A 12,167-nucleotide genomic window follows, 5' to 3' on the forward strand; every position below is an offset into this window, starting at 1 on the left:
TGCATGACCCCACGCTCGTCATCTAGCGTGTGCGTAACCTCAAAGTAGCACAACGATGTGAAGTCCAAGGTATCATATCCTCAGGATAGACATTTACAATCATTACTTACCTCTATCCGGTCCAACTCTAACCCACGATGCCTTTGCCTCTTGAATCGGCCTCCAAATGCTCTAAATCTAACCAAAATCAGTATATTATCATCAATATACGCTAAAGGAACAAAGCCCAAGAGAAAATAATCAAATTAACTCAAAAATCCCGAAATTGGCTCAAACCCGCCCACCAGGCCCACGTCTCAAAATCTGATAAAAATTACAAAACTGAAAAACTCATTCTCTCACGAGTATACCCATATCAAATTCACGAAAATCCGACATTAGATGACCATCCAAATCCCCAAAATCAAATCTCCAAACCTTCTTCCATTTTTCCGAATTTTCACCCCAAATTCTCAAATTAAATGATAAGAATCAAGACTTAATCATGAGATTTAACCAAATTTGAGTAAAGAATACTTACCCCAATCAATCCTCTAAAAATCCCTTTAAATATTACCTCAATCCGAGCTCCATAGCTTCAAAAATACAAAAATGGTCGAAATCCTCGAAATAGAGTACTTTATAATTTGCCCAGACATTTACCCTATGCTATCGCGGGCAAACTAATGCGATAGCAAAGCACAAAATTTTCCAACCCTTCTTTTACCCTATGCGATCGCGGCCATTCCCCCGCGATCGCGTAGAACAAATTTTTCCAACAGCGTTCTCCAACTCTTCCGGATATCTTCTAGTATAATGGTCATAAACTTTTGTATATATTTCCAAATTACAACTGGTTTAACTTTCTGAAAACTAGACATCAAGGGCTACAACTTTTATTTTTGGATCATCTTCAAATTCCTTATAGATTGTGAGATATAAGCTTCTAAATTCGGGTCAGTGCAACAGAGATTTTATTCTATGCGATCGCGGGAAGACTTACACGATCGCGGGAAGACTTAAGCGATCTCATAGCACAACTCCAATTTTTCAAATTTTCTCTATGCTAACGTGGTCAGAACTATGCTAACGCACTGTACACCCCTGAAGCCAAAAACCAGCAACTAGAAATGGCCCGAAACCACACCGAAATTCACCCGAGGCCCTCGGGGCCTCAACCAAACATGCCAACACATCCCATAACATCATTCAAACTTGTTCCAACCTTGGGAACACTCAAAACAACATCAAAACATCGAATCACCTTCGGATTCAAGCATAAGAATTCCAAAACTTTCGAATTCCGAATTCGATCAAAAAATCTATCAAACCTCGTCCAAATGACCTGAAATTTTGCACACACGTCACAAATGACATAATGGACCTACTCCAATTTCCAGAATTTCATTCCGACTCCGATATCAAAATTTCCACTGCCGACCAAAAAATACCTAATTTCCAATTTCGCCAATTCAAGCCTAAATCTACCACGGACCTTCAAAATACATTCTGGATGCGCTGCCAAGTCTAAAATCACCTAATGGAGCTAACCAATTCATAAAAATTCAAATCCGTGATCGAATACTAAAAAGTCAACACTTGGTCAAACCTTTCAAATTTAAAGCTTCAAACTGAGAATTGTTCTTCCAAATATATTCCGATTATCCTGAAAACCAAAACCGACGATTTACATAAGTCATAATATAGCACACAGGGCTAGTCATGCTCAAGAAATGGCGATCGAAATGCAAAAGCAAATGATCAGTCGGGTCGTTAAATCCTCCCCAACTTAAACATACGTTCGTCCTCGAACGTGCCCAGAGTTGTTCTGAAAACTATCAAATCACTGTGTAACCTTACCATGCACATACCCGGGGGTGATCCCATGTCACCCTATCTCATATAGGTCCGATAACACAATGTAACTGAAATTTTGCAATCCAACCTAGCCCATAAATCTTAGAACCACATTTCCACTTCTGAAATCATCTACAAGATCAGAATCTCACACCTATACTCTAAATAAGTCCGAACCAGTTGTAACAAACCATACCTACAGCCTCAGATGCAATTACATGATATACCACATATCTCAATCTATCGTAGCGATAACTTCTGATCACAACAATTGCTTAGAACAACCGAATACCGATAATAAACCTCTTATCAAATAAAGCCTCATTCCATCACTTCCGTATAGTGCCAATGATAAATGAAACATGTAGAAAGTCATAACCATTCCTCGGATCAACCATTCGTGAAGCCACTTCTCCTTTGGCAAAGACCATAGCAAATTTCTGAGCTGGACATCAATATTATCCGTCCAACACGCTGAAACCGAATCTGTTTGTATTCATTCTAGATCCCAACGATCTCATCTAATCCAACACAACTACTCTGGTGACATGACACATCAATACAATCTAAAGCCGTAACTCGTGCAATTCGCGCACCAATAAGCAACAATCTGAACGTACTCAAATCAAGAAAAATGACTCAAATGAAAGAGCTACACTACAAGCTCACCAGTACCACCACAATACAATGCTGATAACTCGTCACACATCGTAGAAACAGAACACACGAATCAACCCAAAGGATCATACCTCCACATAACTTCACTGCAATGCGCGACCCTATCCAAACACTGGTCCACATGAAACACCTCAAGTCATTATGCTCAAAATCGACAACCATGCGCAATTTGATGTCTAAAACCAAAGCAAATCATCATAACCACGGCGAAGCAATTGACATAACATTACACAAACCCGGAGGACACAACCGATACACCATCTGCCGAGCAATACCCCATACTCTTCCTGCTCGAATTCCACTAAGAGACCCCAATGAAACCGCACCACATGTGCCTATAACCAACAAATCCTAACGCCTCGCAACACAGAAAGGTAACTCATAGATCTTCTCGGATCACTAATAAGCTCAACAACAATCGAATCAACATATCCCTCAACAACACAACTCAGAGTCAACCAAGTCGACTCGATGTAGAACACACATCCATATTGGCCTACCAATGAACCCCTTATCAAAGAGTCCCTAAAGCTACTCCTTCAACTCCTTTAACTCTGTTGGTGCCATACGATACGGTGCCCGACACCAAATCAATATCGAAATCCACAATCCTATCCGGCGATATGCCTGGTAGCAGGAAACACATCCAAAAAATCCCTCACCACCTGAACTGAATCAATGGTAGGAGTCTCTGCACTAACATCCATCACGAAGGCCAAATAAGAAAGACAACCCTCCCTAGCCATCCGCTGGGTCTTCAAAAACAAAACCACCCCACTGGGAACATAATCCATCGAACCTCTCCACTCAATCCGTGGCATTCCCGGCATAGCCAACGCCGCCGCCTTAGTGCAATAGTCTAGAATAACACGACACCGAGACAACTAGTCCATACCCAATATCACACCAAAATCTAGCATACTAAGCAATAAGGATCCACTTGGGCCTCCAAACCTCCAATAGTTACTACACAAGACCGATATACGTGGTCTACAACCACGACCTAACCTGTTTATGAGAACTCCCACTCTCCAAATCCATACAGCACGCGAATCACCATATCCGATCCCAACTTCACCGTCCAAATATATAACACACCTCTAATACTCAATCATCCCACGAGAGGTACTCCTATAATTCTTTTGTGCCACCAAGCAAACTCGAATATCAACAGTCGATCCAATAAGAGAGTGCCGCAATACTAATGAAGTATCATTAACTCAATCACATTGCCCTTTTTCTGAAATGTATACCCTCATCAAGCCACACCAATTAGTAATATCATTTCCCAAAACATCTAAAGCTTCCCGTGCCGCATAAAAATTTTATGACCTTCCTTTCAGAACTGAACCGTGACCTTACACATGCAAATCTCAATCTTACACAACATACCGCATATACCATACCATTCTAGTATAGACATGAGAACTTCATATCCCTTCCGAGCCACAAGCAACTACATACTCAACTTGCCAAGAACTTTCCATTGATCCCATCTAGAAGAAAATCGCTATACATCCCATGCTCCTCACGCTCGTAGAAAATATACATCTCTAACCGTGGTAGAAACAATCAGGAACTCTCCAAATTCTATTTGCACAAAACTAAACCGTCAGGACTGAGTCCTTCTAACTCAACCAAGCTACGCAGGCCACTAAAACCCAAGAGCATTGCCGCGAAACACCTGCAGAAACTCATTACCTCGTAATCATCTAAAGAACTAATCATATCCTCACCATTCCAATTCGGCCTACTACTAAGCTATCTTATTGATCCTAGTTCCTTCTAAATTACCTTCAAATTGATACTTCTCCTTGCCATAATACCACAATTCCTCAACCCAGACTCATCGCACGAGACCCAAGCATAAAACCACACCATTTAAGGCTCACAAGCCGCTGAATACTCTCTCAAATATCCCAAAAGCACCACATTCAAAACGTTTACCTTGAAGAGACTTCCTGCGAATCTAAAGCCATTGCCTTCACCTTCTTGATGTGTAGAATCCATAATGATATAAAAATACCATGAGTCTTGACACCCTCCAATACAAACCTCAGTTTCTAGCCAAATATACAACCTGAAAATCTCCAGTTATTACATGTAAAATCTTGAACCCATTAGAATCATTCTCGAGAGTCATCCACTCTACTCAAACCGTAATTAGACCGATCAGACGGACCGGACGACCTGTGCTCCAATAGAACTCTGACACCGCATAATGTAACCTCACCTTAATGCAACCAAGCAACTTCATATTCTATGCATCGTACATCCTTTACCAATAACAACTCCAGTCATTCCGTGATTCTCATACACCCATAAAGCATAACATAACCTTTATTGAAATTTCCTTTACTCGAGCCATCCTCGGTCTCAACCTCTGTAGGCCATAACTGATTTACCAATACGCCTCAAATTGGAACCAACATAGCACATAACCGTGCAATCAACTAATCAATAGTAGACTCCCCCACTTGGCTCAAAGACATAGATCAAAACACACAATAACTAATAATGCATATACTCTATTACTACCATAATACCATAGTGAGATTAAACTCAATCCTTCATAAACTAGTGCAACACAGACCATCTAGTACTTCAAATCTTCTACGAATCTCGCGTTCACCCTTGTAATAGTCAAGCCCACTCTCTTAAGCTACCCAAATTTAAATTGCAACATATATATTTCACTTATAAAAGAGATCTTCTAACAGACAACATAAGGATCGCACAAACTTCAGAACACCCGCAGGAGATAACCCACCCGATTCGCCTCAAACTAACATCTCTATATACCTTTCCACCATCATAAACATTACGCAGTCACTTAATCTTCCTGAGTCTGAAATCATATCGCAACATGAAATTTACTTTGCTCCCTAACTAGAAAACATGAAAAGATTCTTCACACTCCCATAGCTCGGGCTATACATCAAATAAAGATGGAAATCAAGCACCAAATAGTTCTTTCTGTCCTCAGGCAGACCCTTCTCATCTCATTCAATTCATATAAACACATCTCGCAGTCATATCACACTCGTCACGTAGCTATCCAGTCATCACTCCCACTAATAGGGACACTATCGGACATATAGATCTAAAAGAACATTCTCATATGATCAACACCAAAGAGATCAAGCTATAGGCAAAATCGAGCCTCAAGTCCTCCAAACTGGCCCAACATCAACACACCGAGATCACATCTAGCCCCTCGATCAAGGAATCACAAGCCATCAATGCACAACTAATATCGAGCGCTCATGCGCGCATACAAATGTGTGGAAAGAATTTCAAGAGTTACTTTTCAAGCTGAATTAAGGACGCACGATAAGAATTCAAGAATGTGAAATTTTTCCTAAAGGTTCTGCAGCCTCCCAAGGATAAGTACAGATGTCTCCGTACCGATCCACGAGAATCTACTAAACCTGCTCATGACTCGTGAGACCTATGTAACCTAGGCTTTGATACCAACTTGTCACGACCCTAAAACGGATTTGGTCGTGATGGCACCTATCGTGAAACTAGGCCAGCTGACACAACTCTCGAATTAACTATTAATCAATAAAAGTCATTTTTAAGTCTTTAATTAATCAAATATTTCATAATGAGAGTCTAAATGAATAGTGTGGAATAAATACACAAGCCCGACATCATGGTGTCACAAGTCACGAGCATCTACTAAGGTTTGAATACATCAAGGAGTATAAAAATGTACTAAATATAGTCTAAGAAAAACAAGAGGGAGAAGAGCAGGGCTCCGAACATCGGGCAACTACCCCGCTACCGGGGTTCAGAAATACCTGAATCTGCACACAAGGTACAGGGAGTAATGTGAGTACTCCAACTCAGTAAGTAATAAAGGTAAATGAAAGCTGAGCAGTAAGAAAACACGTAAACCACGTCATAATGCTACAACAAATACAATACACTTCCAAAAAACACTACAAAAATTATTTACGTCGTAAATCATGCTCAGTTTCGGTAAACCCTTTTAAAACAATTTTCAATAGTTTCAAACGAGTGATAAAACGGTGAGTACACATGATAGAAAAGTAAATAGCCCCTCGGGTAAAACATGTACCATAAACCATCCCTCGGGCATAATATCAACAGAACCAGCCCCCTCAGACTACCTCACAATCACTCGTAATCAGTCCCTCGGGCATAACATAAATCAAGAACCGCCCCTCGGGCAATATCATGGAACAACATTAGCCCCTCGGGCTACATCACATCTCACACTAGGTTCCTGCGCTCACTAGGGGCGTACAGACTCCGGGAGGAGCCCCTTACGACCCAAGCGCAATATCAAGCCATCTCGTGGCATAATCAATATATCACTCACTCAGGGTACCTGTGCTCATTGGGGGTGTACAGACTCTGGGAGGGGCCCCTTACGGCCCAAGCGCAATGACAAGCCATCTCGTGGCGTAATCAAACAGGCACTCTACCTTATAACAAGCCACCTCGTGGCGTAACAAATCAGGCCCTCAGCCTCATAATCATGAATCAGTAACAACCTGTTATGACGCACAGTCTGATCCCATAGTATCCTCACAACACAGGCCCTCGGCCTCACTTAGTCAGAAATCTCTCAAGCCACTCGGGCAACAGTAAGTATGCCTGAGTTATAAAAACAGTAGAATATAGCATGACTGAGTACAAATATGAAGTCAAAATAGTGAGGAAATAGCAGTAAAAAGCCCATAAGGGTCCAAAATAGTTGGCACGAGGCCCAAACATGACATTCAGCCCAAAACATGGTAATGATTTCCAAAACACAATGATATCAACAAGTTTTAATCAAATACGTGACTTAACAGTCGTACTCTATGGACCAAGTCACAATCCTCAACGGTGCATGACCCCACGCTCGTCATCTAGCGTGTGCGTAACCTCAAAGTAGCACAACGATGTGAAGTCCGAAGTTTCATACCCTCTGGACAGACATTTACAATTATTACTTACCTTTATCCGGTCCAAACTCTAGCCCGCGATGTCTTTGCCTCCGAATCGGCCTCCAAATGCTCCAAATCTAACCAAAATTAGTATATTATCATCAATATACGCTAAAGGAACGAAGCCCAAGTGAAAATAATCAAATTAACTCAGAAATCCCGAAATTGGTTCAAACCCGGCCCCTAGGCCCATGTCTCGGAATCCGAAAAATCACAAAACTTGAAAACTCATTCAGTCACGAGTCTACCCATATCAAATTCACCAAAATCCGACATCAGATGACCATCCAAATCCCCAAAATCAACTCTCTAAACCTTCTTCCATTTTTCCCAATTTTCACCCCAAATTCTCAAATTAAATGATAGGAATCAAGACATAATCATAAAATTTAACCAAATTGGAGTGAAGAACACTTACCCCAATCAATCCTCTGAAAATCCCTTCAAAAAACGCCTCGATCCGAGCTCCATAGCTCCAAGAATGCAAAAATGGCTGAAATCCTCGAAATAGAGTACTTTATAATCTGCCCAGACATTTACCATATGCTATCATGGGCAAACTAATGTGATAGCAAAAAATAAAATTTTCCAACCCTTCTTTTACACTATGCAACCGCGGCTATTCCCCTGCGATCGCGTAGAACAAATTTTTCCAACAGCCTTCTCCAACTCTTCCGGACAGCCTCTAGTATAATGGTCATAACTTTTTGTATATAACTTTAAATTATAATTGGTTTAACTTCCTGAAAACTAGACATCATCTACAAATTTCATTGTTGGATCATCTTCAAATTCCTTATAGATTGTGAGATATAAGCTTTCAAAGTCGGGTCAATGTAGTAGAGATTTTACTCTATGTGATCGCTGGAAGACTTACATGATCACATAGCACAACTCCAATTTTCCAAATTTTCTCTATGCTAACATGGTCAGATCTATGATAACGCATTGTACACCCCCGAAGCCAAAAACCAGCAACTAGAAATGGTCCGAAACCACCCCGAAACTCACCGAGGCCCTTGGAACCTCAACCAAACATGCCAACACATCCCATAACATCATTCAAACTTATTCCAAACTTCGGAACGCTCAAAACAATATCAAAACATCGAATCACCTTTGGATTCAAGCATAAGAATTCCAAAACTTTCGAATTCTGAATTCAATCAAAAAATCTATCAAACCTCGTCCGAATGACTTGAAATTTTGCACACACATCACAAATGACGCAACAGACCTACTCCAATTTCCGGAATTTCATTCCGACCCCGATATCAAAATTTCCATTGTTGACCGAAAATGCCAAATTTCCAATTTCGCCAATTCAAGTCTAAATCTACCACGGACCTCCAAAATACATTCCGGATGACCTCCCAAGTCCAAAATCACCTAACGGAGCTAAACAATTCATAAAAATTCAAATCCGAGATCGAATACTAAAAAGTCAACACTTGGTCAAACCTTTCAAATTTAAAGCTTCAAACTGAGAATTGTTCTTCCAAATCTATTCCGATTATCCTGAAACTAAAACCAACGATTTACATAAGTCATAATATAGCACACAGGGCTAGTCATGCACGAGAACTAGTGAGCGAAATGCAAAATCTCAAAATGATCGGTCGGGTCATTACAAGTTAGAAGTTGAAGATAACTAGAACTCTTCCTTGAGGAAGAGTATAGCATTGGAACTCTAGTTATTTCATATTCTATTAACTCTATATATTTTAGGAACTTCTCACTTTATAGGTACACACAAAATCTGAATTTAAACGTGAGTTAAGAGCAAAATAGCAAGGCATTTTGCAAGCAATTCTTGTGTGATTCAAGTGTGCGAACCTGAAGCTACATGAACTAGCTAGAAGAACCAGTTCCAAGTATGTCATTTAGTCTAGTTTCAGTATAGTAGGTGCTTTTCAAATTGTACCTTTCAGCTTTATCTAGAAGCAATTGTATTAGGTACTCTGAGTATTCAAGTTAGAGTTAACTTGAATTGTCACAACAGTAAGAGGCTGGTTGCTATAACGTGATTAGAGGTAATCCTTAAGTTTACAAAGAGTTTTGTAAATGCTGTTTTCGCTCAGTGTTTAGTGATGTTTTAGGAAAAATCCTACTAAGTAGTAGGTCATGGTTTTTCCACCTTTTGAGCCGGGTGTTTTTCACGTAAAAATACTTGTGTTCTTTACTTTTCGCATTTATTATTTCTACAATAGTAGTATAAGGAATACATAGAAGAACCATGTTCTTCTATAATCTATGCACGCAAAAATTGAACACCACACAAATTACACCCTCCCCCCTCTTGTGTGGCATTGAAGTATAAAACATCAATTGGTATCAAAACAGGTTATCTTTGAAGAGGCTATTGAGTGCACCACCTGGAAACTGGGAAGGGCAATCCACTGCTAGGCCACCATTCTTGAAACAAAATGCTGAAGGAGTAAATGTGCCAAAAACAAGAGTTGATTGCACTATTAAGGACTTGAAGAAGTGGGAGAAAAATGCTAAAGCCAAGAAATGGCTAGTTTGTGAACTTGATCCAGATGAGTTCAGTAGAATCCAAGGTTGTACCACTGCTAAGCAAATTTGGGACACACTGCAAGTGGCTCACGAAGTAACACCTCAGGTGAAGAGATCTCGAGGAACTCTACTATACTCTCAATATGAGAGTTTTGCTATGAAGGAAGGAGAACCAATCAAGAAATGTACACAAGGTTCACTACACTGACAAATGAACTAAAATCTCTTGGAAGGATTATTCCTGAAGAAGAAATGGTCGAAGGATATTGACTAGAATTTTGCCTATCACTTGGGAGAGTAAAATCACTGCCATCCAGAAATTAAAGAATATTGTCACTCTCCCACTGGATGAATTGATTGGAAATCTTACTGCCTATGAACTTAGGAGACAGACCATGAAGATAGATGTACTTAAGATAGAAATGAGTTTGGCTCTCAGAATCAATTAAGGTTCTGATTTGGAAGATGATGAAATGGCTATGATTACCAAAGACTTCAAGAAGTACTTAAGGAGAGGAAAGGGTTTTTCAATAAGTGGAAGCTATAGCAAATCAAAAGCTCCTGAGAAGAAAACCAATGATGGCTGCTACAAGTGTCAAAAGACTGATCACCACATCAAGAACTGTCTTTTATGGAAAATTGAATGGAAGAAGGAAAGAGCTGGACGAAGGAACGGGAAGAAGGAACAAGTTCAACTCAAGAAAAGCAACAAAAATGGTCGATGCTTGGGGAGATAGCTCAGATGAAAGATCAGATGATCATGATGATGATGATGAACGAGCACTTATGACCATTGGAGAATCTGATGAAGAAGCTGAGGTAAGTGTCTTTCATCTCAAAGACCAGATTAAATTTTTATTTAAGGAAAGGTTATCTGAGTTGCTCCTAGAGCTAATTGATGAATCTGAGGATGTAAATAATGAAAAGGAACAGCTGTCAAAAGCGAGTGTAGTTTTAAAAGCTAAGTGCGAAAATCGAGAACTTAGGGCTAGTGAAACTGAAAGTGAAAATGTTGTATTGAGGAACTAGGTTCATGAACTTGACACAATTGTCCTAGAACTTACATCTAAAAATCTAAAACTAAAATTAGGAATATGTAAAAAAATAGCTGATCACACACAACTCACTCTAGAAGAAAATGTAGGAAAAATAAAAGATGAGTTGTACAAAAGAGATGAGCAAATAAGAAGCCTAAAGGAGGATCTAAGCAAAGTCAAGTACGATCAAGATAGAGCTTGTAAATGGAATAGGTCTTTCGATGAACTTTCATAGCTACAAGAATACCATAGTAGCAACAGAAGAGGACTTGGCTTTGGGAACCCTGCACCTTTGTGGGATCTCAAAAGCAAGTACATTACACTTCCTGAGAATAAGATTTCCACACCCTATGGTAAAACATGTCACTATAAAAAGTGAATGCACTACAAAATAAAAAGCAAGACAAAAGAATAAAGAATTTATTCAAGGGAAAAATAGGCTACCAAGTTGGGCTAAAAAGAACTTGATTCACCCTTTTATCTATAGAAAGAAACCCAAACTAGTTTGGGTTCCTAAGACTAACCCATGATTTTCTTTTGCAGGTCCAAGTGAGGGGAGCAACCAAATGGTATATGGATAGTGGCTGCTCAAAGCATATGACAAGAAGCAAGAACCCGTTCCTTTCACTTGAGGAACTTAAAGAAGGTAATGTCTCCTTCGAAAATGAGAAGAAAGGTGAGATCATTGGGGTTGGAAAGGTAGGTAAGACTGACTCTCACTCTATTGAGAATGTATATCTGATAGATAGGAAGTTCAATCTAATAAGTGTATCTGTTGGTCCAAGTACATGTGAAGTTGAAGATTGACAAAAGAACTCAGACAAGGACCATGTCCATCTAGTGAAGCACAATCATGATCAACCCAAACATGTAGATGCACGTGAAGGAGATAAATCTAACTTATCAGAAGTAATATCTCCTGATCTAATCAAAAAGGTTGCATATTGGATAAGGAGAGAAAGACTCCTTACGTGAAGAGAACACAATTTAGGAAGAAGATAGTGTTAAATTTTGAGATCAACTTGAACTCTTCTACGATAGAAGAGTAGCATTTGAATCCCAGTCAATCTCTAATTACTAACTCATTAAATATCAGTGTTGTTCTCTTTTACATGCAATGCACATAAGTAGAAGT

Source organism: Nicotiana tabacum, chromosome 11 (genome assembly GCF_000715075.1).
Source record: "Nicotiana tabacum cultivar K326 chromosome 11, ASM71507v2, whole genome shotgun sequence".
Lineage (NCBI taxonomy): Eukaryota > Viridiplantae > Streptophyta > Magnoliopsida > Solanales > Solanaceae > Nicotiana > Nicotiana tabacum.